The following is a 25,303-nucleotide window of genomic DNA, read 5'->3' as shown; positions in this document are numbered from 1 at the left end:
ATATACAAAGCTCGACTTAAGTGCTAGAATTCTTTATATGTAAAATTTTTACCATTAAAGATGATATTGTGAACTACAATTCAAAAATCACGAGGACATTGTAGGGTCTTCCCTAACATCTATTCAAACCTCTTTAGGCCTGACAGGTTAGGGAGTTGGTATTTTCCGATATAAAGACCAATTAATAATGTTGTTTCATTATTATTGATAATGCCTCGATATAAATTAGATTTAAAATAAAATATGAGCAAAGGTTTATTATTGATTTAAAGATATATTTATATGTTGTCGAATTTTATTTTTTTAAAAGAGAATATATGAAGGGCACGTACCAAGAGAAGTTAGGTGTGATATATATCTCAAACATTGTGGATTCAAGATGTAGTTAACTTTAATCATGCACTTGTTCTACCACCATTATTACACTGCGAAAAAAAAAAAAAGAAAAAGAAGAAGAAGAAGGAAGAAACAGAGAGATAGAGTAAGAAAGAATTTTATTTCATCGAAGTTATTGCTATGGTGTTACAACGAAGTGAATAATGGCAAGATCCATTTGAACCATCTAATGATTCATTATTGGCAATTACAAATATTTATCTAATAATTGTCCCACTAGAACTTTTTCTGAAGATAATTAATCACATTTCTGTCTAGTTGGAAGGCCTTGGCGAGAACATCAGGATTGATTGGAGGATTAGATCCAAAGACTGCATTTGCTATGGTGATGACCCCAGGATTCTGGCTGCTGAGACCGGCAAAGGCTACGGCATTGGTATGCCCAGAATTAAACTGGAAGTGTATGAGGCCAATTGGGAAGACAAAGACGTCTCCAGCATTAAGAACTTTGGTGAAGAGACGGTTATCTGTGTTGGATGTGACAAAACCAACTAATAGAGTACCCTCTAGGACTACAAGAATCTCAGTTCCACGAGGGTGAATGTGGGGAGGATTTAGGCCGTATGGTGCAAAGTCAATGCGAGCCAAGGATATGCCTAAAGTGTTGAGGCCTAGTATTTTGTCCACATTCAGGAGAGTGACAGTCGATCCAAGTGGATTTGATGTATCTCTGGGAATGTTTAGTCCGGAGAAGAAGAAGTCATTGGCAGAGACAAGCTTGGGGTCCTTGCAGAACTTTCCATTCACAAATACTGCATGGAGAACGAAAAGCTTGTTATATAAAAAGAACGGAGCATAAATATATTTGTATGTAGAGTACTAACAAGAGGGGCAGGGTAAAACAACAAAAATACAAGATTACAGACAGATGCTTCAAATGACTTCATACCTCCAGAAGCAGAATCGTTGGTTGAAACGCAAAAATCTTGAAGAGGGCTGGGGTCATATGCAGAGGCAAGGGAGCATGCCAAAGCCAAGACGAGCACGGTTACCAGATACCTAGGAACGCCTTTCATCATTTTTGAGGTTATCTCCACCTTTGAGTATGCTGTGTATTCTTGCTTATTGGGTGAGTGGTGAGAAATGTTGCATTGGAAGGCACGTATTTATGGATTAGAGTTACTGAACAGGTCTATGTTTTAACTTCCACGGGGAAGATATAAGACTTGGTAAGTCTTCATTGGTTACCAATTTTTTATTTTAAGGGGGAACATTTCTTTAACAACTACGTACGTAATGAACGCTTATATATACACTAATAGAACATGCAGCCAAATTTGACGGTTTTGGTGAATGGAATAGTTCAATTCTACTACTGTTGCTTTGGCCCATTCCTCATTAGTGAATTTTACATTGATATATATATATATATATATATATATATATATATATATATATATATATATATATTATAGGTATATGGAGTTGACCCTGTCCCTCATGATTGATCGAGAATATGTGATGTTAAAACAAAAATGAGTTGAACACGTCAGTGGAGTCCTAGAGACAACATATCCTCTATATGTCTCTCATTTGACCAAATCAACACTAACGTACGTGTATTGGAACATCCCTCCGTTTCTTTTGCATGTCGCTCTGTTTTTATTTTGATTGTTTTGTTCCATGCAGTGATGGAGTTGAAATGAGAAACAAATTAAGCGTTTTCTTCTCTTGCATTGAATCGTCCCAACATAATTAAATAAGATTGCGATTTCGTATGCCCAAGTGATTCTGTATGCACTTTCTTACTGCATAATTAATTAAGATTGTTACTATTATTATTTTTTCTTAAAAAAAAAAAGGCCACGAATTTTCAACCAAAGAACTCGATGAAAATATCAACCGAGCTGAACGAATAGACATAGGATTTAGCTGGTTAAAAAAAAAAAAGAAGACTGGATTTAGCAAAAGTTGTAAGTAAAGTTTTGTAAAGCGATGACATAAATAAATGGTCGATAAGCGGAATAATCGCATATTCCACATGGCAGTATTACACTACAAAAAAACCGGCCTTTGGCGACGCTTTTTAAACGTCACTATTCACCAAAAAACCGTTACCAATCACTTGGTGTCATTTATTCTGCGTCATTTGCTAAGTGTTACTGCTTAGAGGTCTGGAAATTTTTTTCACGACGCTTTTTTCGTAAGCGTCATAAATTCATGACGCTTCTTCCGCAAGCGTCATAAATTATTTTTTAATGACGCTTTTTCTATAAGCGTCATAAATTATAAATAATGTCGCTTTTTTGTAAATGACGCATTTTTGTGACACTTACACAATAAACGTCATTATTTTGTGACACCTACGGTATAAAGTAGCTTAAAAATTTATGACGCTTATGTATGAAACGTCATTATTTGGTGACGCCTAATATATAAAGGACGTTAAAATTTTATATCATTTTTTAGGTAAGTGTCACAAAATTATGTCGTTTACTCGGTAAACATCATAAACATTCTACAAACTAATTGTTTTTTAAAAAATAAAAACAAATTGATTATCATATGAAATTTCCTCATTTTTTAAATCTGTTTTTACCTCATAAAACATCTGCAAAATAACTTAATCGAAAAAAAAATCATATAGACAAAATACTATATATCATTAGATTGCCAACAATGTAGTCATATATATATTGCACCATTGTTTCAAAATAAGCAAACAACTAAAAGCAATGTACTCGTAGTACCATTGCTTCAATTCCTTAATCACAAAATACTTTAAAAAAAAAAAAAAAAAAAACATCATATTGCATGTTCTGTTTGACATCCTGTTGTATATATATCAGCCTTATTCTGCACCATTGAAATTCAACAACTGCTCTAAATCCTACAATCAGGGAAACAAAATGTTAGGGTCATCCATATAGTAGTCAAATAAATTAGTACTAGTAGTCAAAACATTACAACTAGACATCAAACTTAACATATATGGACACTATCTTTATTTCATACAACCATTGTAAGCGTTTTAATTTGTCTGTGTTCTAAGGAACATTTTGGTTTTGATGCCTATGCATGGGTGGAACAAGTATAAACAAACAATCTTCAAATCTCTGTAGTTCATCTAATGAATATTGCTTTAAGCCCACAAAGAAACGAGTAAATGGAAAAGGGTAATTGCTTCCAGGTTTCATAAACAACAAGTACTTAAGAAAAATATACCTAAACCAAGAAGAGAACTGTAAAAGTGAAGAAATAGACCAGAAGACAAATTGCATAACCTATCTGTTATCAAAAACGAAGAAAGAAAACTCAGGCACAATAATTTTAATAAAACAGGAAGAAGCTCCCTTGCTTTCCTTTCTATTTATTTCTAGTTCCATGTGGGCAATGGCTATACATGCACATACTAGAACAAGAGCAAAATGCAAACTTGTTGAGCTCAGAAACTGTCAGATAGCTGTATGATGGGCCAGGGCCACATATGTGGCACTTGGTAAGAATATAATAAGTCAGATACGTACCACCTTCCCAAGCCCCACATATAGATCTAATAGATCATCAATTCACCTTTACTATAGCTACTGATCAAGATATATTAGGAAGAGCAAATAGATAAAGAGATAAGATGTACATGTCTGATAATATCAGCCAATGGCACAACTCTGCGGGTGAGACCATTTCCAGGTGCGGCAACAGTGCATCAGCTACAGCACGCTTAAGAGAAAATAACAGTATCTAGAAGCAGCATCAAACATTTCCTCAGCCTGATCAATTAACACATGTTAGAACCCCCAAAAGAAAAAATTTCTGCTGCAAGAAGTGTTGATTGATACATTTTATACCTGATCTGGGTCTATATCCTTCAAACCATCAGTGTACCTGAATCAACCAAAGAAGTCAAAATAAGTTACATGCTAATTTAAGTCTGGTTCTGATAAATGATGATCGCATACAATCATGTTAAATGGTTGGCCAAACTCTTTCTTTCCCAGTATGTGTATGTTTGATCGCATAAGAAATTGACAAGTGCAAGAAATTCCTGACTAGGCCAGACAAAAACAAAATTGCATTCACAAGTGCATAAAGCACAAGGCATTTCATAACTTGAAATGGGCACACTCTTCTTTCTTATAACAATGTTCCATGTATATGTCACATGCATGAGCCATTCAATCCAAAAGAACTCTACTCCAGTTACCTAATATTTTAGGTTAGGAAGGTATCAATTAAGCTAATTAACCTGTTTAAATTCTACACATCATCAATGCGAAAAGGCAGTTATTATTAAACCCTATTCATGATAGAGTATTCAATATAGATCAAAAGTGTATAAGTTGCTTACAAGATTCATACAAAATTTCAAAGCTCTCAAGTATGTTCAGTGTTTTCTAGTGTGTTTCAAGTCTTCCATAAATGGTTACAAGGTGAGGAATATTTCAAAATATTTAGTTGGGTAATCAACTATCATACAACTGGAAGAAAGATTAACAATGAAGGATCAACTATAGCCTCTCTAAAGTTTATAAATTGTGCTGTTTTTTGGGTCATTTTCCCCGGCTTTGTTTTGCAAAATCTTTTCATGAAGCAAATAACCAAAGATACAGAACCTGAATTTGTAATCCAGCTAAACTCCACAGAAATTAACCATAAATTACAACTCTATTAAGTAGTGAAAACACCATCCAACAAATCCAGCCAAAGAGAGAGAGAGCCAGAGTACATTCGTTTTTAGCGTCGCTGGAGACAGATCTGGCCGCCAAATCCGCTGGAAACAAAACGCCAGTGAAGGAGGGTGGAGGGTGGCCGACCGCCGAGAGAGAAGCCGCCGAGAGGGATGTGGACGACCGGCACCGGAGCGAGCGGGAGAGAGAGGGGGGGCGGTTTCTGACGGAGGAGGCAGAGCTCTGTGAAGCGGCGCCGGGAAGGGGATGACGGGGACGACGGACGGAGGAGGCAGATCGGGCCACAGAGAGAGAGAGAGAGGTGCGTAGGAGACAGATCCGGCAAGAGAGAGAGAGAGAGGGTGGGAGGGACCGCCCCAGAGAGAGAGAGAGAGAGAGAGAGAGAGCGGCGGTTTCGACGGAGGAGGAGAACTCCGGTGAAGCAGCGCCGGCAAGGAGACTACCCACGACCAACTGTACGGAGGAGATTTCAAAGAGAGAGGGGGGGAGCCTGCGTACGTTGGAGGGGAAATGAAATTTCATTTCCCCCTCCAACCGGTTTTGAAGCTTTTAAAAAAAAATGAAAAAAATAAATAAAGAGATTGTACGTGCTGTGAACGTGGGAAAGCAACGCGGGCGTTTTGAAATATTTGTTTATGTCGTTTCTATTAACAAAGGACGTTAGTTAATTGAATAATTCAAGTCGTTTCGTTGCGCAAATGACATGAATTATTTACGTCCTTTTATAAAAAGAACGTGAAATTACGACGCTTTCAAAGTGACGTGAATTAACGTCGTTTTCTTAACAAACGACGCGAATTTACGTCATTTGTTTAGCAAACGACGTGAATTCCTGTCCTTTATATTAAAGGATGTAAATAATTCACGTTGTTTTCCAAATAAACGACGTGAATCCACATCTCTTTTAAGAGTGATGTGAATTCACGTCCTTTTTTAAGAAGGGGCGTAAATTCACATTCTTTTGTAGAAATGACGTGAATAATTCACGTCGTTTGTTGTTCGAAACGTCGTAATTTATTTAGTTCATGACGTTTATAGAAAAAGGACACTAAATTTATTAATTTTGCGTCTTTTAAACGTAAAGGACGTAAAAATTATGTCGTTTTTAAAAAAACGACGCTAACTCAAAAATTAATGTCGCTTGTTGTAAACGACACAAAAAAAAGGTCACAAAATACCGGTTTTTTTGTAGTGTTACAATAGTGACTTTTATTCTGAGACGCTCAAGCAACGATCTTAGTATCTTTTTAATGAGTTTTGCATCCGATATCTTCTTCGCGAGACTTACCATGAAATTTCTCAGGTCGCTGATCTTGGTGCAAAACTCATTCAAAGGTTCATCCTCTTGCATCTTTATTCCTTCAAACTGAGAAACTAACATTTGAAACTTGGCAGATTTTATAATTTTTGTGCCTTCGTATGTAGTTTTCAGTATTGCGCATGCTTCTTGAGCAATTTCACAATGTGAAATTCGTGAGAATTCAAATGGTAAAAGAGTTTGACAAATATCATTTAAGGCTTGACCATTGGAAAGACGAGTACGTGTTTCAACGGTAGTCCATTCAGCAACTGTTGTAGTCGGTGGGGTCCACCCAAACTCAACAATATGCCAAACGTCTATTGATTTTAAAAAGAATCTAATTCTTGCTTTCCGATAACTATAATTCGAGCCATCAAAAGCAATAATAGAATTAAGATTAAGAGACATGATATAAAAACAAATAGGAGTCTAGGATCCACTCAGGAATTTAATCCAAAAACGAGTGAACCTGCTATGATACCAATTGAAAAATAAATATGACTCCTAATGTGTGTGTGTGTGTGTGTGTGTGTGTGTGTGTGTGTGTGTGATCACAACCAAACATGCAACCAAAATATGTAAAGCAGTAAAACAATTAACTCATATATTTTGGTGACGAAGTTGAAACTTTTTAGACAAAGAGAAAACAACTTCGGGGAAGCCAAACCCATGAAATCCACTATTCAGAAGAAAAAACTAGTTACAAAGCAGTCGAACTCACATAACCTAATGCAGTAGTCATACCTTTAACTCTGACATATACCTATACGTGAACGCCTCCCTACCAGACCGCTTGTCTAATGGGTTCTTCAATGGACTCCTTTAACTTAGGGCTCTTCCCTAAGTTAGACTTCAATGGTTGATCAAATCACACAAATATTCCAAGAAAGCTAGTACATCTAACACAGTGCAAAGACAAAAGGGAACACGTCTGATGATGGCATATAAAAATCTGGCCCTACGAATGGTGATATTCCTGTTTCTGGAGAGCGGCCATAAATTCTACATCATGATACGAGCTAGAAGCCGGTGAGGAGATTGCAGCAATCCAATGGGAATGTTCCTCATCTCTTCAAGGCCTTGAGGATCAAATAACATCCTCAAGTCTTCAATGGAGGGGGGTTCCACATGATTTGGCTAAGGAAGTCCAGGAGCTACAATTATAGGAATGTGAGTCACATCACTGATAAGATTAGCATCAACTATGATTGATTGGCCACTAGGGGTGGGCGTCGGTTCGGTAGGCGGTTAATTCGGTCGGTTAACTGACTTTTGTCGGAATGCAATCGGTGAATTTATTTTGGTTAAGTCGGTTAAGCGGTTAATAGGCGGTTGGTTAAATCGGTTAACATTCAGTTAAAATGGGTAATGAAACGACGTCGTTTTGATTTTTTTAAAGGAAAAAAAAATGATCAAAAGTTTCATTCTCACTAAAATGACGTCGTTTCGTTTTATGTCGGTTCGGTTAAATCAGTCGGAATAGAAGACGGTTCGGTTCGGTTACCGCTTAAAAGGCGGTTCGGTTGCTAATCCGGCTTTCGGAATAAAATTTTATACCGACTACCGAACCGAAAAATTAGTCGGTCAAGTCGGTAGGCGGTCGATGGTGGTTCGGTTTGGTTCGGTAAGCGGTCGGTAGGTGGTAGACAGATAATTTGCCCACCCCTATTGGCCACAGACTTTGGTCTTCCGGATGGGATGTATCGGGCTAACCTTGTCAATCTTCAAGTTAGCATAAAATTCTCGCAAAAGTCTAGGATAGACTGTGTTGGAAGTGTACAAGCTTCGCTAATTATTTTCTTGAAAAATATGGTCGATGAGATCAAATGGAGGCACCATCACATCCTGTCTGACAATGGCCCATTCTATTATGATGGTCCGTTGTTCGATCCTTGCCTTTGCAACTGCAATCTCAATCTTTGTCCTTCTATCTGTAATATAGAACAAAAACAAATATATCTAGAATATGCACCAATAATCCAAATAGTTAGATCCCATTTGCATGTCAAAAACAATATGACCAAACTAATAGCATAAGCATGCAGAAATAATCTAGTCCAATAATAATTGCACATGGAAAACTAATATAGGACAAAAAAATAAAAATCATGTGCTTGCATGCAATTAAATACCAAAAATAGGATCATAGTAATGCAATAAATATTACAACCTCAGCAAGCAAGCAATATAAATATTCTCATGAATATTGAACAAAATTATTCCAACCCTAGCAAGCATTTAATCTCAAAAACAATTTTCACAATAGCAGAATATTCCAAAATCCATATATTCTCATAAACAAATAAAAAAAAATTGTAAGGGAAAGAAGAACATACCTGGAATATTGGTGAGAAGAGATAATGCCAAAAAAAAAAAAAAAAAAAAAAAAAAAAAAAAAAAAAAAAACCCCAAAAACCCAAAACCAAAAACCAAAAACTCAAGAGACACCATGAGAACTTGAGAAAGAAACAAAAACAACTCCAGAGAAGAATGAGGTGCGGCGGCTAGGAGAGAAAGTGATAAGTTTAAAAACCTAGGTCGCGCGTTCGGACGGTCAAGATGCCTGTTTGGACAGGCCTAGCTGATTAATGCACTAATCAGTGTGTTCGGACTCTAGCAACCTAGGTTTGGACTCTCCACCAAAAAAAAAAAAAAAAACCAAAAATAGAGAAAAATAGCAGACAACGGAATTTTTTTAATGTTAGCTTCAGAACACGCATGTATTTAAAACTGATAACAAAATTAAATAGAAAATTAAAAATATGTAAACATATAATTGAGAGTCAAGTAATTAATGAGCCAAAGAATCTTTGCAGATGAAAAGTTTTGAAATATTTTACTCAACTCTTTCTATGCGTGTCGTGTGTGGAAGCTTTCTCAACAAGGCATATGTTCACTGATAAAGTTGAAAACACTTAATTTTCCATTAGGAGCTCTCTGTTGTGTAATTACTATGTGTTTGATTTGAGGAAAAACTTAAACAGATAGATGTAATATGGCTCTTTGGTTATGATTATTTGTTATAGAGGTTCATGTTATGATTTCCGCTATTTAGGTTTATGTTTTTCACTTCATAGATGGATAGATGTCATACTCTGATTATCATGTACATGTTATGGGGCATGTGTCATATGTTGGTTGAGGGACACATCGTCGTGCCATTGTGATGACTCGTTTTATGTTTGTATAAAAAAAGAAAAAAAAAGGGGGGGGGGGTCGTCACAGCAAATGGTATCATAGCAGTTAGCTCTAGGATTTTTTAGAAAAGCAAAAATCTATGTTTGTATTAGAATCTAGGATAACAAAGAGCCTTTGGAATTTAAAAGCTTTAACAAAGACAAAAAGATTTAAATTAAGATCTTTGTGTGCATTGCATAATTATGGTAATGCATATGTTTGGATTTGTGTTGTGTACGTAGCATAGCTCTGTGTAGACAAGCTATGCCACTTAGACAATGACCTCTTCCTTTGTTCGGAAGTGTTGCATGCGTCTCGATTGATTCAAGTGCAACACCTCGATTGAGTCGTGTTGGTAGAGAATAAAGCCTTAGGTCAAAACATGCGTGGTCACTCTTGTGATGACGCTATTATGGGTAGTCCTAGGTGTCTAGTAGCTTAGTCTTTTAGAAGAGTCTAGCATGATTGTGTTAGGCTATTGGCGATGTAAGAGATAGCTTCTCATGAGGGTAGACTAATAACCGTCCTTTGAGAAGTGATGACTTATTCTTAGGGCGCATCGAAGGAGACTCGAATCTTGAAGAGCACCTTCAATTCAAGGAAGCTGCCTAACTACAACTACGAGGATGAACCATAGCAAGGAGACGACCATCAACGAAGATAACTACTCAAACGACGAGAGATGCATCCTCTAGGGTGTCGACCTATTGGTACGAGTTAGAATAATAAAATGTTAATGTGAAGCAAGCTAAACAAGTAAATAACTAAACATGATAAATCTTTAGATGTCTTATTTTAATAAATCATGAATTTAAGAACAATTTTAAAACTAGTAGTTAAGTTAAATATGACTATTTAATAAAATTTATGGCTAAGCCAAAATACCTTTGAAACACGATTTCAAACATAAGAATTAACTTAAAAGTTAGTAGTTCAAACATGCTTTATGTGTAAAGTATAGTGTTTAACACAAATGATTATTAAAGTAAAGGTGATAGTTCAAATATGAACTTCAATATATAATTGTACGTGTTAGAGAAAGCTATTTGAATTAGGTCCAAGTGTTAGAAAGAAGTTAATTGCTAGTTGATCTTTGGTGAAATAATGGTGTCATAGTATAATTTCAGTTGTAAAACAAATATTAAGTGTAAATTTATGGTTTAAAGGTACTGATGCTGGTGAAATAGTAAGGAGTTAACAAATTGGATAGATAAAATGTTGAGAATAAGCCACCAATCAGGAATAAGGAGCAAGTTAAGGCCTTGTAATATTAGGTTAAGTTTGAAAATTTCAATGGTTTACCTATTTGAGGATGCTAGTACCTAAGATTTAAAGAGAAATAGATCATAATATCACTTAGTGAGCCCACGCTAAATCTTTGGTGTCTTATAGGTCAAAATTGAGGCCAATTGGAGATGATCCAAGTATGATTTTAAGAGTTTATAAAGTAAACGATATAGGAGATTCATGTAAAGCAATTAAATTGTTGTTGAGGTTGCTTAAGGAATAAATTTCATGACTAGAGTCTTGGGGATAGTTTGCCACAATGACTAATAGTTTGAGGCTCTAAGGATAAATCAAAGTATATTGTATAGAAGAATGAGAATGATTCACCTTAAGTCATAGTTTGGATAAAGAGTTTTAAACTAAGGAGGTGAGAGTTAGTGAATTGACTTGGACTTGTAATAAAAGAGACAAGTGGTACTTGTAAGGTTTTGTATAGTAAAGTGATATATGAGTTAAAGTGATTGAGGATTTTAGAGGACGATGTAAGCTCATATGAATAAAGTATAAGTTAACTGAGTGTTGGGACTAGATAAGACTTTGAGACTGAGGATAGGATGCTTGATGCAAATTATTTTTTAGGACCGTTGGGATAGTTTCATGTAAGCATGTGAGATTAAAAGAGTTGTCTACAAATTTCGAGGACGAAATTTTTCTAAGGAGGGGAGGATGTGAAGACAAAGAAATTAAATAGGAGATTTATCAATTAATAAATTGTATTTATTAAATAGATGTGACTAATAATTGTATTTCAGGTAATAATAATTGTGTTATCAAAATAAAATAAACTTAAGATAAAATAATAGAAAGTATAATAATTATTATAGTGGGTTCTAGTTGAATAAATAATTAATTACATTAACAAAACTGTGGTTTAAATATATGTAGGGTAAAGTATTAATTATTAAATGATAAGATTTTTAATATAGTGGGGTCCTGTAGTAATTTAATAAAAGTTGGGGCTTAAATTAAAGGAAATCTCCCCCTTGCCACTTGTCAGCTTGTGATTGGTTTGGAGAAGATTGCATGATCTCTTCCCCTTATTTCTTCACCAAACACGTCTCTTCCTATCTCTATTCCTCTTTCTTTTCTTTTCTCCCTTTTCTTCTCTCCTCTCTTTGGATCGCACGACAGTTCCTTTCTTTCTTTCCTTTTCCTTTCTTTCCCTCTTCCTCTTCTCCCCCGCACGCACATTACCCCATCCCCTATTTCAGTGCCCAAACCCCCTCTTCCATTTCTCCCTTCTCCTCTTCCCTTTGTCTTTCCTCCTCTCTTCCCTCACTATCTCGCACGCACAACCCTTTCCCTTTACCTTCTTCTTCCTCTCTTCATCTTCCTCTTGTACACCCACACACACCCTGCATCTGTGAGAGAGATGAACTGAGATTGAGAGACTTTGATGAGCGGAATGCAGAGTTGGAGATCTTGATTGGAAGATAGAGCCGTGATTTTCGTGGGTCATGCTACTTGAAGGAGAATCAAAGAAGGTAAAATCCCTAACCCTATTTCCCTGCATTTTTCAGAATACCCATTGCCTAAATAGCATAAATTTGTATCTTTATCTTCTGGCTTTGATTGGGAAGAAATTTAGGGTTTCATATTGATTTTTGGGGGAGTTGGCCAAATGGTGTATGTCTCTTGGGATTTTGGTTTTGTGATGCTATATTTGTGTTTGATGATTTTAAAATGAGGTTTTGGATTTGTATTTTAGAATCATTGTTGATGGGTCTTTCCGTTTGGTCTTTTTGGCTATTGATTGAGGTGTGATTTTATGGGATTAATTTAGTTTAGAAATTCTGAATTTTTGAAGCCAAAATTGATTGGGTTTGTTGGTGAAATTTTCTGGATTTATTGTTGGCTGAATGAGTCTTTGAAGTTTGATTCTAGGTGAATGACCATATGATATTTGCTGTGGATTTGTAAATTTGATTGATGATTTTAGTTAGTTTATTGGAACTTTGAATGGGCTTACATGGTGGCCGGATCAATTGAGTTGTTGTTTGGGTTTGTGTTGAAGGGGTTAATGCTAATTGAAAATGGTTGAATGGTTTGGTTAGTCTCTTGTAGTGGCCATGTATGAAGAGAGTGATTTTAATGGGTGTTCTTGATGGGATTCAAATCTGGATTTTGGATTGATAATTTGATGATGTTGGATTTTTGATTAAGTTCCATAGTGTTGTTTTAATGACATTGGAGTTGGTTTTTGGCCTTTGATGCTTGTGGGTGCCTAGGCCCTTGATTTGGAGTTGATTCGGGGAATCCCTTCTATGTGGTAGCCGAATGGAGTTTATGTGGTGTTGATTTAGTAACTCTTGATTTCTATGGCTAAGGGATGTATGGGTTGAATTGTGTAGATTGGTTGAGGATTGATTTTCATAGAAAATTGATGAGTATGTGTTAGGCTTTGGTGAAGTTGGATTATGAGGCATGTGGGACCTTGAAAGTGAATGGTGGTTTAAGGATGATAATTGTTATAAGATGTTGGTAGAAGTTATTATTGATTGGGCTATGTAAATTGATGGTTAAGCATAGTAGCTGATGGCTAATGCTTTGAGGTGAACTAAAGGAAGAGTCTAATAGAATAAAAATGAAATATGTAAGGATTATAGTATGGGCGTCATAGTTCATGGTAAGGAGCTATTAATTTAGTAAATTAAATAGGATAAGTTCCATAATCTAAATTACCTAAATGGTTAGTAATTAATAAAGAGTAAGTGTTAAGCAATAGGCTCTATAAGTTAATTATCGGAATGATTACCAAATTAGAAATAAATTAAGGAAATATATATATATATATATATACATATAGGCTTGAAATCCGTTTAGAGTAGTAATTAAGTAACTAATCCACCTATTCATGTACACTAAGTATTTTAGTGTATCTTTGGATTGGGTTTAAGCATCGTATATTTTCATGTATACATGTATATAAATATATACATATATATGAGTTAAATATATATTGTTATCTTAGTAGGTGAGTAAACAAGTTATAAAAGCATTAACAATGATAATGTGGCATGATAATAATAATAATAATAAGTAGTTAAATAAGATAGCAAACGTGTCATGAGATAATAAGATGAATAAAATGATAACCTAATAATAGTTTAAGAAACTTAACTAGACTTAGACACGGGTAACGCAATGGGTGAGCACACGGATAGTTTAAATGCCATAGAATGATTTCCATAGTATAGTCTAACGTTATAAGTATTTGCAAGATTGTGTCACAATTGGAGACTTCGATTGGTTCTCCAATATAGAGTTTGAGTGACTAGAATCTAGTGGAAGTTAGAGTCAAGAGTCCAATGCAGCCAAGATGAGTATTCTACTCACTGAGAAAACTAATTTTATACAATTATGGAATTGCAAAATATATATTTTTTACAAATCCGAACCAACTGTATGTTGAATTATATGTTTTGGATAATTTGAGTAGTTTCGATTATGTTCAAATCATATTTATGAATTGTTGCATGAATGAAGGGTGTTGAATTGATTTAAAGTGTTTGAATGTGTATTGTGGTTGGGATTTAAATTATGTAAAGTAGAATGATAACAATGCATGTTGATTGATTCATTGTTTGAAGAAAGCATTATTTGCAAAGAGTAGGTTATAGAGTTGGAATTGTAAAGCATTTGTGTTTTGCATTATCAACGAAGTTAGTTATCTTTGTTAAATCTAGTACCCAGGTTCCCTTCTTAGGAAGACACACATATTCCCAAGCAACTTTAGCACCTTTGGTGCTCAAGTTAGTGCCCTTCCACAAGAATGATCTAAGGTTTGTTCAACGTGCTTGATCACTATCTAAGGAAGGATAGATAAGGAAGCTCAATAAACTTGGACGGCGAAGAGTCGTCTTCACCAGTTCTAATTTCCCAGCATAGAAAGGGTTCTACACATCCAACTTTTAGGCTTAACCTGATTTTATCCACTAGAGTTCTACATCTGAACCATTGAGTGAGGAAGAGATCAATGGCACTCTAACATATCTAACTGGGAGAGTATGAACACTATAACCTAGGGTTCTCAATGTTTATTCTCCTGCATTCACTGGTAGACCACACATGAGGACATGAGAAAGGCGTGATAGTTCCTTGAATAGATTAAGGCACTGAGTGACTTGGGAGATAGAGTTGACTTCAGCCTACAGAAGATGAAGAGGCCATCTGCCAAATATAAGTGTGATATTTAGTGACTAAGATTATGCTTTTCTGAGTGTTCCAAGTCGTAGTTAAATCTAGAAAATTAGAGTGTTTTGGTATGGGATTTTCAAGTAGTTGGTCGGTGGAATCCAATGAGTTTGAGTTGCGGGTGGTGGGAGGCGAAACAGGGCTTCGTATTCGTGAGTATTGTAAAGGGAGGAAGAGGTCTATTTTTTTGGAAAGGGATGAGCTAGCTTGGTTGGTGAGAATCCTTGAGGATTTGGTTAGAGTGGAAGACTCTCGGGTATTTTGGAACCAATCTCTACAAGGGTTCCCTTGGATTCTAGCGCAACGTTGCTTCAACAGACATGGTGGTTTTCTGGTGGTTGAGGAATTCATTGGTAATAGAAGAAGTGATTCGATTATCGTCCCGGAAGGTAAAACTGGTAAAGGTTGGGAGCTTTTTGGCTCAGAGTTAAGAAAGGTGTTTGAATTCTTTAGAGCTGGGTCCAAACCAGTGGCAGTAGATATTAAGGCCCAAGCGGGGAAGGAGAAGAGGAGAAGTTATGCAGAGGTGCTGGCGAGGTCGGCACCACCAGTGGAAGAGCCTTTTGGTGTTGTTTCGGAGCAGGTAGCCAAGGTGCCGAGGTGGGTAAAGGAACTTTCGGAGGGGAGGCATTGTGAGGGGATGCCCACGTCCAATTATGGACAAGTTTCAGTGTTGGGCAAACGGCGGTTCATAGCTCCGTCAGCTTCTTCGGCTCAGGTTAATCTTCCGGCAAAACTTCCTTCCTCAAACGGTGTTGGTCAGGATGCTGAGAAGGGGTATGAGGCTTCTGACATGACTTGCCTTCTTGGTGATAGAATCGATTTTCTCAACCTAAGAGATACGTTGCTGCAGCTAAAAGTAGACGTTGGTGCTTGCTTGGAGAGGGCAGATGGGTTGTTGGGCAGTGTGGAAAATCTGGCAGAGTTGTCCTTGAAATCTTGTCCAACGTGTATGATGGATAATTATTTGGGATCTCAGCTTAAAAGTGTAGAAACTTCTTTGGGTGGGAATGGTTTAAGGGCTGGTGTTTTCTCTAGTTATGTTGGGAGATCAAAGCCCAAGTCCAAGACTAAGCCTAAGCCTAAGCCTAAGCCCAAGCCAAGGCCCAAGGCAGTTTTCAAGTAAAAAATGAAGTTGGACAGGGGCGTGGATCCTAAAGGCGTGGCTCCAGCCTAGCTAATTTTGCAAGCCCAACTGGAGCTAGAGGGTGTGGATCAGCAGGAGCAGGTATGTCTTGAGCCCGATCCTAAGGGCAAAGCTATTGCCCAACCGATTTTTCAAGTCCTTTCTTGCTCGGACCGGTTGCCAGTGAGAAGTGAAGCGGGTCAGTCTAGCGAATTAGAGGCGTCGACATCTTCCGGTGTTCCTCTGATTGTGCCGAGATCGTCGTTGCTCTCTGGTATCTCTCTTTCGATGGGTGGAACAGTGGGTCCTGCGGTTTCTTTGGATCCGGTGGATTTGATGTCTGTTGTGACTAACGGCGAGCTAATGGAAGTCATGTCGCCGGCGAGGGTCCAACCGGAGCTGAACTTGGCGGTGAGAGAGAGCAGGGTCGACGCTCTGGCAGATTTTTTTTCAAGTGCCGACAAATTTGCTCAGTGCGGTGTCTGAAGGTAGGGCTCGGATGTCTAGGCTTTTTGGTCCTTGCGCAGGTAGTGGCGGGGGAGGATCATTCGCTGGGAAATGGAATTTTTCAGGGGAGCTGCCTATCTCTGGGTTGAACGGGTGGGGGTTGCCGTTGATGCCTCTTCAGGATTATCCTTGTATGCAGGCAAAGGATGGTGTGGGGAATTCCAACAGCCAGCATACTGGATGTTCAGATTTGGTGGTGTTTCAAGAGGGTGATCAGCCTAATGAAGTGGCAGATAGTGGGAAGGTTTTCTGGGACGTGGATGTGGTGGAAAGAGAAGGTTCGGTGGGTTCGGTGTCTCCTCTAAATACCTATTCCAATTCAGAGGGGGATCTCTCAGGTTACTCTGATTGGGTCATTCAGCGTGCGAATGAGATTTATCCCATTTTAGGGATTTCGTTTGAGGGTCATAAGTTACAATTGCTGGATTTCTTGTTGTTTATTGAAGAGGATCGTCGTTTAGGTGAGGAGGGTTCTCTGTTTGGTGGGGGAAAGAAGGGAAAAAGGGAGGTTAAGAATTTGGAGTGTTCCATTAACTACGATGCTAGAGGTTCATGCTCAAGCCGCAGGAAAAGGAAGACGAGAGGGCATCGAGTTGTGTTATGAAGCCAAGAATTCTGTCATGGAATGTGAGGGGGCTGAATAAGAAAAACAAACGACTAAGGATTAGTAACTTGCTCAGAGATTGGAAGACGGATATCATTTGCTTCCAAGAAACAAAGATTCATGGTATTTCGAGTAGCTTTGTGCGCAGTCTCTGGGGCTGCAATCATGTGGATTGGTGTTGTCTAGACTCCTGTGGGGCATCAGGAGGTATTTTGATCATGTGGGATAATAGGGTGGTGGAGAAAGTTGATGTGTGTTTGGGGGTTTTTACTCTCGCTATTTCCTTTAGGAATGTAATGGATCGTTTCGTCTGGGCTTTCGCAAGTGTTTACGGTCCGAATTCTGATATGGATAGGAGTCTGCTCTGGGATGAGTTGGCTGGGATTCTTATTTGGTGGAGCTTGCCGTGGTGTATAGGAGGCGATTTCAATGTTGCTCGTTTCCCTAGTGAAAGGTCTAGTGAGGGTAGTAGGTCTGCTATGAGAGAGTTCTCTGATTTTATCTCTAAGATGGGTATCGTGGATTTTCCTCTTGCTGGGGGTGCTTTTACTGGGTCACGTACTTTTGATCCCCCTGTGTGGTCTAAGATTGATCGTTTTCTAGTCTCCCCTGATTGGGAAGCTCGGTTCCCTGTGTCGTCTCAAAAGAGGCTTCCTCGCCTTTATTCAGATCACTTTCTAATTCTTCTTGATTGTGGTGACTTCTCTAGTGGGAACAGGTCTTTCAAATTTGAGAACATGTGGCTTAAAGCAGAAGGATTTGTGTGGAAGGTGAAACATTGGTGGGATTCTTACTCGTTTCAAGGTTGTGACGTCCCACATCGCCTGGGAATGAGGATGGGCTTATATGTATAAATGTACCCTTTATGACACAACACGTTTTAAAGCCGTGATGGCAATGAACCTATCAGAACTCCGCAGTTAAGCGAGCCGCCGCGAGAGCAATCTCAGGATGGGTGGCCTCCTGGGAAGTCTGATATGGGGAGCCAAAAGCGGACAGTATTGTGTCATTGGGGGTGGATCGTTACAATGGAACTCCTAGTTTTGCCTTAGCTTGTAAACTAAAGGCATTGAAAAAGAATTTGAAGATTTGGAATGAAGAGGTTTTTGGTAAGGTAGAGAGGAACAAGATGAAGTTGTTTGAAGAAATTCAGGCTTTTGATGCTATTGAAGAAAGTAGGGCTTTAGTTGTGGAGGAGCTTCAGAAGAAGACAAAGATCGTCAGAGAGATAGAGAGGTGTTCTCTTTTGGAGGAGGTGAGCTGGCGGCAGAAATCTAGAGTCTTATGGTTAAAAGAAGGGGACAAGTGTACTAAGTTCTTCCACTCCATAGCAAATTCAAACAGAAGGTTCAACTCTATTGACTCTTTATTGATTGGAGATACTCTTTCTTCTAATAAGACAGAAATTGGCGATCACATGGTTGAGTTCTATCAAAAGCTATTTCATGAGCCGAGTAGGTGGAGGCCTAGGGTGGACGGTATTTCCTTTGATTCTATTTCAGATTCTGATGCCAGCTGGTTGGAGAGAGCGTTCGAAGAGGAGGAGGTCAAGAAGGTAGTGTTAGCTTTGAATGGTGATAAGGCACCGGGTCCGGATGGCTTTTCTTTGGCCTTCTTCCAAGCGTGCTGGGATGTCGTGAGAGTGGACATTATGAAGGTTTTTGATGAGTTTCATGCCAGAGGTCTGTTTGAGAAGAGCCTGAATGCTTCGTTTATTTGTCTTATTCCGAATGTTCCAAGGGCTAACTCCATCAAAGATTTCCGGCCTATTAGTTTGGTGGGAGGCATCTACAAGATTATTGCTAAAGTTCTAGCAAACAGATTGAAGTCAGTCTTGGAGAAGGTCATTTCCAAATCTCAGAGCGCTTTTATCAAAGGAAGACAGATTCTTGATCCGATTCTTATTGCTAATGAATGCATTGATAGTAGGCTCAGATCGGGGGTTCCAAGCATCATTTGCAAAATGTACTTGGAGAAAGCTTACGATCATGTTAACTGGGAGTTTCTTTTGTATATGTTGAGGAGGTGTGGCTTTGGGGAAAAATGGTGTAGGTGGATAGCTCATTGCATATCAACTGTGGGGTTTTCGGTGTTTATCAATGGCTCCCCTTTTGGTTTTTTCAGTAGCTCTCGAGGTCTGAGACAAGGGGATCCTCTGTCACCCCTTTTGTTTGTTTTTGTGATGGAAGCCTTGAGCCGTATGATCTCAGCTGCAGTTTATGGGGGTTTGTTGGAAGGTTTTAAAATAGGTGACGCAGATTTTTCGCATCTTTTGTTTGCAGATGATACTCTGATTTTTTGTAGTGCCCTTGATTCTCAGTTACGTAATTTGAGGAGTCTCTTCCTCCTATTTGAAGTAGCTTCGGGGTTGAAGGTTAATTTGGCTAAGTCTAATTTAATTCCAGTGGGGCATGTTGATCAAGCGGAAAGGCTAGCTGACATTTTAGGGTGTGGGTTTGCCACTTTGCCGGTTAAGTATCTCGGTCTTCCTTTGGGGGCCTCCTATAAGTCCACGCATATTTAGGACGGGGTTGTTGAGAAGATTGATCGTCACTTGGCTAGTTGGAAAAGGATGTATCTCTTTAAAGGTGGTAGAGAAACCCTTATTAAGAGTACCTTAGCCAATGTGCCTACTTACTTTTTGTCTCTGTTCCATCTCCCGAGGAGTGTTGCCGCTCACTTAGAGAAGCTACAACGGGATTTTCTTTGGGGTGGTTTGGGTGAAGAATCTAAATTTCACTTGGTGAGGTGGTCGAAAGTCTGTTCCCCAATTCCAGATGGGGGGTTGGGTATTCAAAATTTGTTATTGTTCAACCAAGCTTTGTTAGGTAAATGGTTGTGGCGGTATGGTAGAGAGAGAGAAGCTTGGTGGAGAGTTGCGGTGGATGCCAAGTATGGTAGTTTGTGGGGTGGGTGGTGCTCCCGCGAGCCTGTAGGTGCTCATGGGGTGGGGCTATGGAAGAATATTAGGAAAAGGTGGGGGAGTTTCTTTGGTTTCTCTAGATTGGAAGTGGGGGATGGGGTTAGGACAAAATTTTGGCATGATCTGTGGTGCGGGGATAGGGTGTTGAAGGAAGCTTTTCCTGCTCTTTTTGGTATTGCTCAGATGAAGGATGCTTCCGTTGCGGATAATACGGAGGTTTTGGGAGGCTCTATCCAGTGGAATGTGAGCTTTGTTAGAGAGGCGCATGACTGGGAAGTGGTGTTTTTGCATCCTTCTTTCATGTGTTACATTTAGCCATGGTGAGTAGAGATCGTGCTGACAGGCTTAGGTGGGTCCCTTCCGAGAAAGGGGTGTTCAAGGTTAAATCCTATTTCAGCTCCTTGGCCGGTGGTGAGGTTAGTCAGTTCCCTTGGAAGAGTGTGTGGAGGACTCAGGCTACTTCGAGGGCGGCATTCTTTGCATGGTCGGTAGCCCTTGGTAAGATTCTTACAGCGGATAATCTCAGGAAGCGAAAGATCATCATTGTGGATAGATGCTACTTGTGCAAAAGAGACGGGGAAACTGTGGACCACCTTCTTCTTCATTGTGATGTCGCTTCTACTTTGTGGAATCATGTCTTTCCTCGGTTTGGTATGTCTTGGGTCATGCCTAGGAAAGTTGTCGATTTATTTTCTTGTTGGTGAAAGGTGGGTAGGTCAAGGAGTGCGGCAGTTTGGAAGATGGTGCCTCTATGCATTCTTTGGTGTGTATGGAAGGAAAGAAATACTAGGTGTTTTGAAGACTTGGAGAATTCCATGGAGAATATTGTTTAATCGTTTTTACATTTGTTGTATCTTTGGACGGAGGCTTTGTTGTCACCCGTGTCTATTAGCTTTTTTGATTTTCTTGTTCATTTTTCTTTGCCTTCTTAGGCGTTTCCTTGTGTATACTTCCAGTGTACTTAGAGGGGCGCCTTACGCTTTTTTTCCTTATATAAAATTTCATTTACATATAAAAAAAGAAAAGAATTGTAAAGCATTAAGCATGTGCATAAAACCCGAGGGTAAGCTTCTTAATGAATTTTAAGGGTAAGCCTCATAAAGAGTTCAAAGGTAAGCCTCATAAAGTGCTCGAGGGTAAGCCTCTTAATAAATTTTGAGGGTAAATCTCATAAAGAATAATAAGACTATCATGAGCATGCATAGCATAGTTTACATGTGTGTGTCGTTTTTATGATATGTATATTTCTATTTGCATGATTTAAAGGCATTGAGCTTTGATATACTTAGATTACTACGCTACTGGATTTGAGTAATGTAAGTGTCTTGCAGTAGGTAGGTGGAATGTCATTTGTTCTTCAGTAAAGACGTGCTTGCATATTAGAGTTTCACTCTAGTGCTCGCATAATCAATTGTTGTTCAAAGGCACGAAGCTATAAGGCACTTGACACGAAGTTACTTACATTTGGCAACGTTGTATCTTTGTATTGCTGAGTAAGATGCCATTGATTTGTGCTTGATGTACTTAGATTACTACGCTTGTTGTGAATTTTAATTGTATTCGCAAGTGCACGAATCGTTTGCAGTTAATGGATTGCAAGTGCGAGGTCGATTCCACAGGGAATTGTGTTTTTTGAAAACAAATTTATGACTAAATTAATCTAATCCTAACCTAGTTCCAAAAATTAAGAAATTGTTTTTGCGAATAAAAATCAAGAGCATAAACAAATTTAAAGTGAATTTAATCAAGTAAAAAAAGCACTAAGGTATTGGAATCCGCACTCATAAATTCATAGCAACATATTACCATGATCAATAATATTTCCTAAAGTTCTCACAATAAAATCTTAAGTATGTTTTACTTTTGCTTCAAACAATTAATCAAAACCATCCCATGTATCCATTCTTTACACAAATCACAAAAGAAATCAAATTTAAATTAAATAACCAAGTATATCCGTAAATCACAGCAAGATATCCAGTTTAAATCAAAACATTAATTGTATCCGTAGAATAAATCACAAGGGATATCCAATTTTTTTTTTTAACAAAGAAAACCAAGCACAACCAATTTTATGAAACTATCTTAAATCATCAAATGTATCATTGAATCACAAAAGATATCGAAAAATCATTCCACAAAAATGAATTGAAGTAAAACAATTGGAAAATCATACTCATTAAAATTGAAAAATATTACATTACCTGAGAATAGTGTTGCTAATCATACGTGAGGCTTCATCCTCAACCTTAGTTGAGAGTTTAGCCTCTTATGACTAAAAATAAAATGTTAACTTGTATTAAAAACATCAAAAACAAAAACTTACAAAAACAAAACGTTGCAAGAAGAACGGAGACGCATGAACGACATAAAAATTTGCTCTCTATCTTCACACACTTTTTCTTGAGACCTAAAGGTCTATTTATAGGGGTAAAACAAGCCCTAGAAGCCCTAGATATTCTAGAAAAATCAGAGGTTAGTCTTCTAGTTTGATTAGGAGACTCAAAACTCAATCCAAGAAGGAAAAGGACTCCAAATTCGGCCAGATTTGCGATCTTTTATTGCGGGGAGATTTTGGCATAGTAGACGTCCAAATTAGGAAAATCCTATTTTACAATGATTTGTAGTATTTTGGTTTAGCTTTCCAACGCCGCTTGATTCACCTTAATCCAATACTTAAGCTGAAATTTATGGCCAAATATGCAGAATCTGAAATTTAATCCAATTCGATTTTGACTCCAATTAATGAAATTCCGATTTAATCATTTCATTGATTTGGTTAAACATAACCACATCATCTAGGTCTTCTCAAAGTGTGCTTTCTTACAAGCTTTACATTTTTCACCTTAAAGCTACCATTTTCTTTTAACAACCTACAAAACACTAAAAACACAAATCTAACACAAAACATTAGATAAAGACACAGCTAAAAAATTAACTAATGTAAATTAAAGGGTTTAAATATTCAATATTTGGCACTCATATACGCTATTGGATTTGGGTAATGTAAGTGTCTTGCGGTAGGTAGGTAGAATGTCATTTGTTCTTCAGTAAAGATGTGCTTGCATATTAGAGTTCCACTCTAGTGCTCGTATGATCAGCTGTTGTACAAAGGCACGAAGTTGTAATGCACTCGACACGAAGTTACTCACATTTGGCAACGCTGTGTCTTTGTACATTTGAGCCACCAAATACAAAAGTATTATAGTAGGTGGGAATGTATGCAGTTGCTTCGAAGGTGGGATGACTGGAACTTTTATATATGTTCACAGCTACATAGTATGCTTTAAATGTTTTATATTAGTCAGTGTTTGCTATATCAGCTACGGGGGTTTTCAAACAAAATTTTTGTAAATTGGTAGCTGTTATAGTATACGCGAGACTAAAAATGAAAAGTTAGTTATTTGCGAAAACTCAGTGAATATTATACCTCTAAGGTCTTAGTATATTATTTATGCTAAAATGATGGGCTCATAATTCTACCTGTGCGGATGCGGCAACCCTCTAAACCGTGTAGATTCTGATGTTGTGACTGTAGGTACTCCGGTATTGTGGATACTTTGGTAGCAGTGTACTCAGGATGTTATGATTGAAGCTCGCCGCTATGGTCATAATTGCTGTACATTCGATAGAATATACATAAGCTCTTTTCATTTAAGACCCTTATGCATATTAACACGTCTAGTAAAAACTACTCATAGCATTAAAACATCACTCATGAAACAATACTATACATGATATGCATGAACTGAGTTTATTGTTGTTTAACTGTGTTTACTGCTGCTTTACTGCGTTCTGTTACTGCTGTACTGCTGTTGTATGTATGTTCTATATTACATGCTCCATGCTCTATGCTCTGTGCCTAACCAGTATATGTTTCTTTACTGTATCATGCTGTTACTAAATCAAGTTCCCTCAAAACTAAACAAGTCCAACATTTCATCAAATACTTTGAAATCATTCAAAACATAGTTTCTTCATAAAACATAAACAGTTTCAACATGACATGTTCTCAAACAATTTGCATAATTTAAATCCCAACCACAGCACACTCAAACACTTTAACTCAATTCAACACATTTCAGTCTTGCATCAGTTCTTAAACATCATTGATATAATTGTACATAATCAAACTATTCAAATTATCCCAAAACATATATTTCATCATACAGTCGGTTTGGATTCATAAAACAATATACATTTTACAAATCCATAATACACAAAAATATATTTTCTCAATGAGTAGAATACTCACCTCAGATCGCTTGTACTCCTAACTTCAAATGACTCTAAGTTCATCGCAATATACCGCTAAAAATACAACACATTGTGTTATTTAGTATCCTAACCAATAACCGCTCTAAGTAGCATTTTTAATTGCTCAAAAGCTACACTACTATATTACCCATAAAATTCAAGGGTTTACTTTACTACTCATTAATTAACTAAACCTATACATAAAATTATTCTTAGGTTTACAATTAAAATCTCCAATTTATACAAATTACAAGCATTAGGACCTAACCCCATAAATATCTATTTTTCATGAAAGCCATAGGTAATTTGGAATTAATCAACACACTAAATGCAATAAATCAAGAAATTAACATTCTAGGGTTCAAGCACCTAAAAGCCCTAATTTAATTCAACTCATCAAATTTAGGGTTTCTCACCTACTCTTCAACAACCCTAAAATTGAAGTTTAGTCCAACAATAATCAACCCAAAGCTTGAATATCATGAATGAATTTATTGCAAATAAAGACCCCATGTCCATTCCAATAATTTCATTACATTCCTAAAATTAACCTAACTTTGAGAAATATTAGGGATTACGAAATTACCTCCAAATAATCGATAGATTGGAAGTTCTAACACCAATAATCGTTACCCAAAGCTCAAAACTCGGGAAACTTCGATTTGGAACAACACCCATGCCAAAAACCGAATATCGTGTTAAAGACATGAGTAAGAAGATGAAAAACACATAAGAGGTAGAGAGGAGAAGAGACTTACGGTTCAGCCCAAAAATAACAAAAATATAACTTCAAATGCTGAGACTCATAGCTTGCCCATAATCCATGTGAAAGAACAAGAGAGGAATGAAGAGTTTGAGAAGCTTGAAAAATAGGCTAGTTGTGCGTGAAGACTTGAGAGCTTGC

The 25,303-nt window shown here is 37.6% G+C and overlaps 2 long non-coding RNA genes and 1 pseudogene across 2 annotated transcripts; all 3 read right to left on the bottom strand.

Moving 5' to 3' along the window:
• Nucleotides 1-477: 477 nt before the first annotated feature.
• Nucleotides 478-1,489, bottom strand: LOC133880874 (germin-like protein subfamily 1 member 11; annotated as a pseudogene).
• A 1,591-nt stretch (nt 1,490-3,080) lies between these two features.
• Nucleotides 3,081-7,402, bottom strand: LOC133882309 (uncharacterized). Its single transcript, XR_009902650.1, has 4 exons — nt 7,069-7,402; nt 4,185-4,221; nt 3,974-4,106; nt 3,081-3,226 (listed from the first exon to the last, which is right to left on the bottom strand). It is a non-coding gene; the product is annotated as an uncharacterized LOC133882309 (long non-coding RNA).
• Nucleotides 7,403-7,968: 566 nt separating this feature from the next.
• Nucleotides 7,969-25,303, bottom strand: LOC133881498 (uncharacterized). The gene is made up of 4 exons (XR_009902533.1): nt 25,158-25,303; nt 24,986-25,054; nt 23,626-23,759; nt 7,969-8,255 (listed from the first exon to the last, which is right to left on the bottom strand). It is a non-coding gene; the product is annotated as an uncharacterized LOC133881498 (long non-coding RNA).

Source organism: Alnus glutinosa, chromosome 11 (assembly GCF_958979055.1).
Source record: "Alnus glutinosa chromosome 11, dhAlnGlut1.1, whole genome shotgun sequence".
NCBI classification, from domain to species: domain Eukaryota; kingdom Viridiplantae; phylum Streptophyta; class Magnoliopsida; order Fagales; family Betulaceae; genus Alnus; species Alnus glutinosa.
This window is presented reverse-complemented; position numbering and strand designations above follow the sequence as displayed.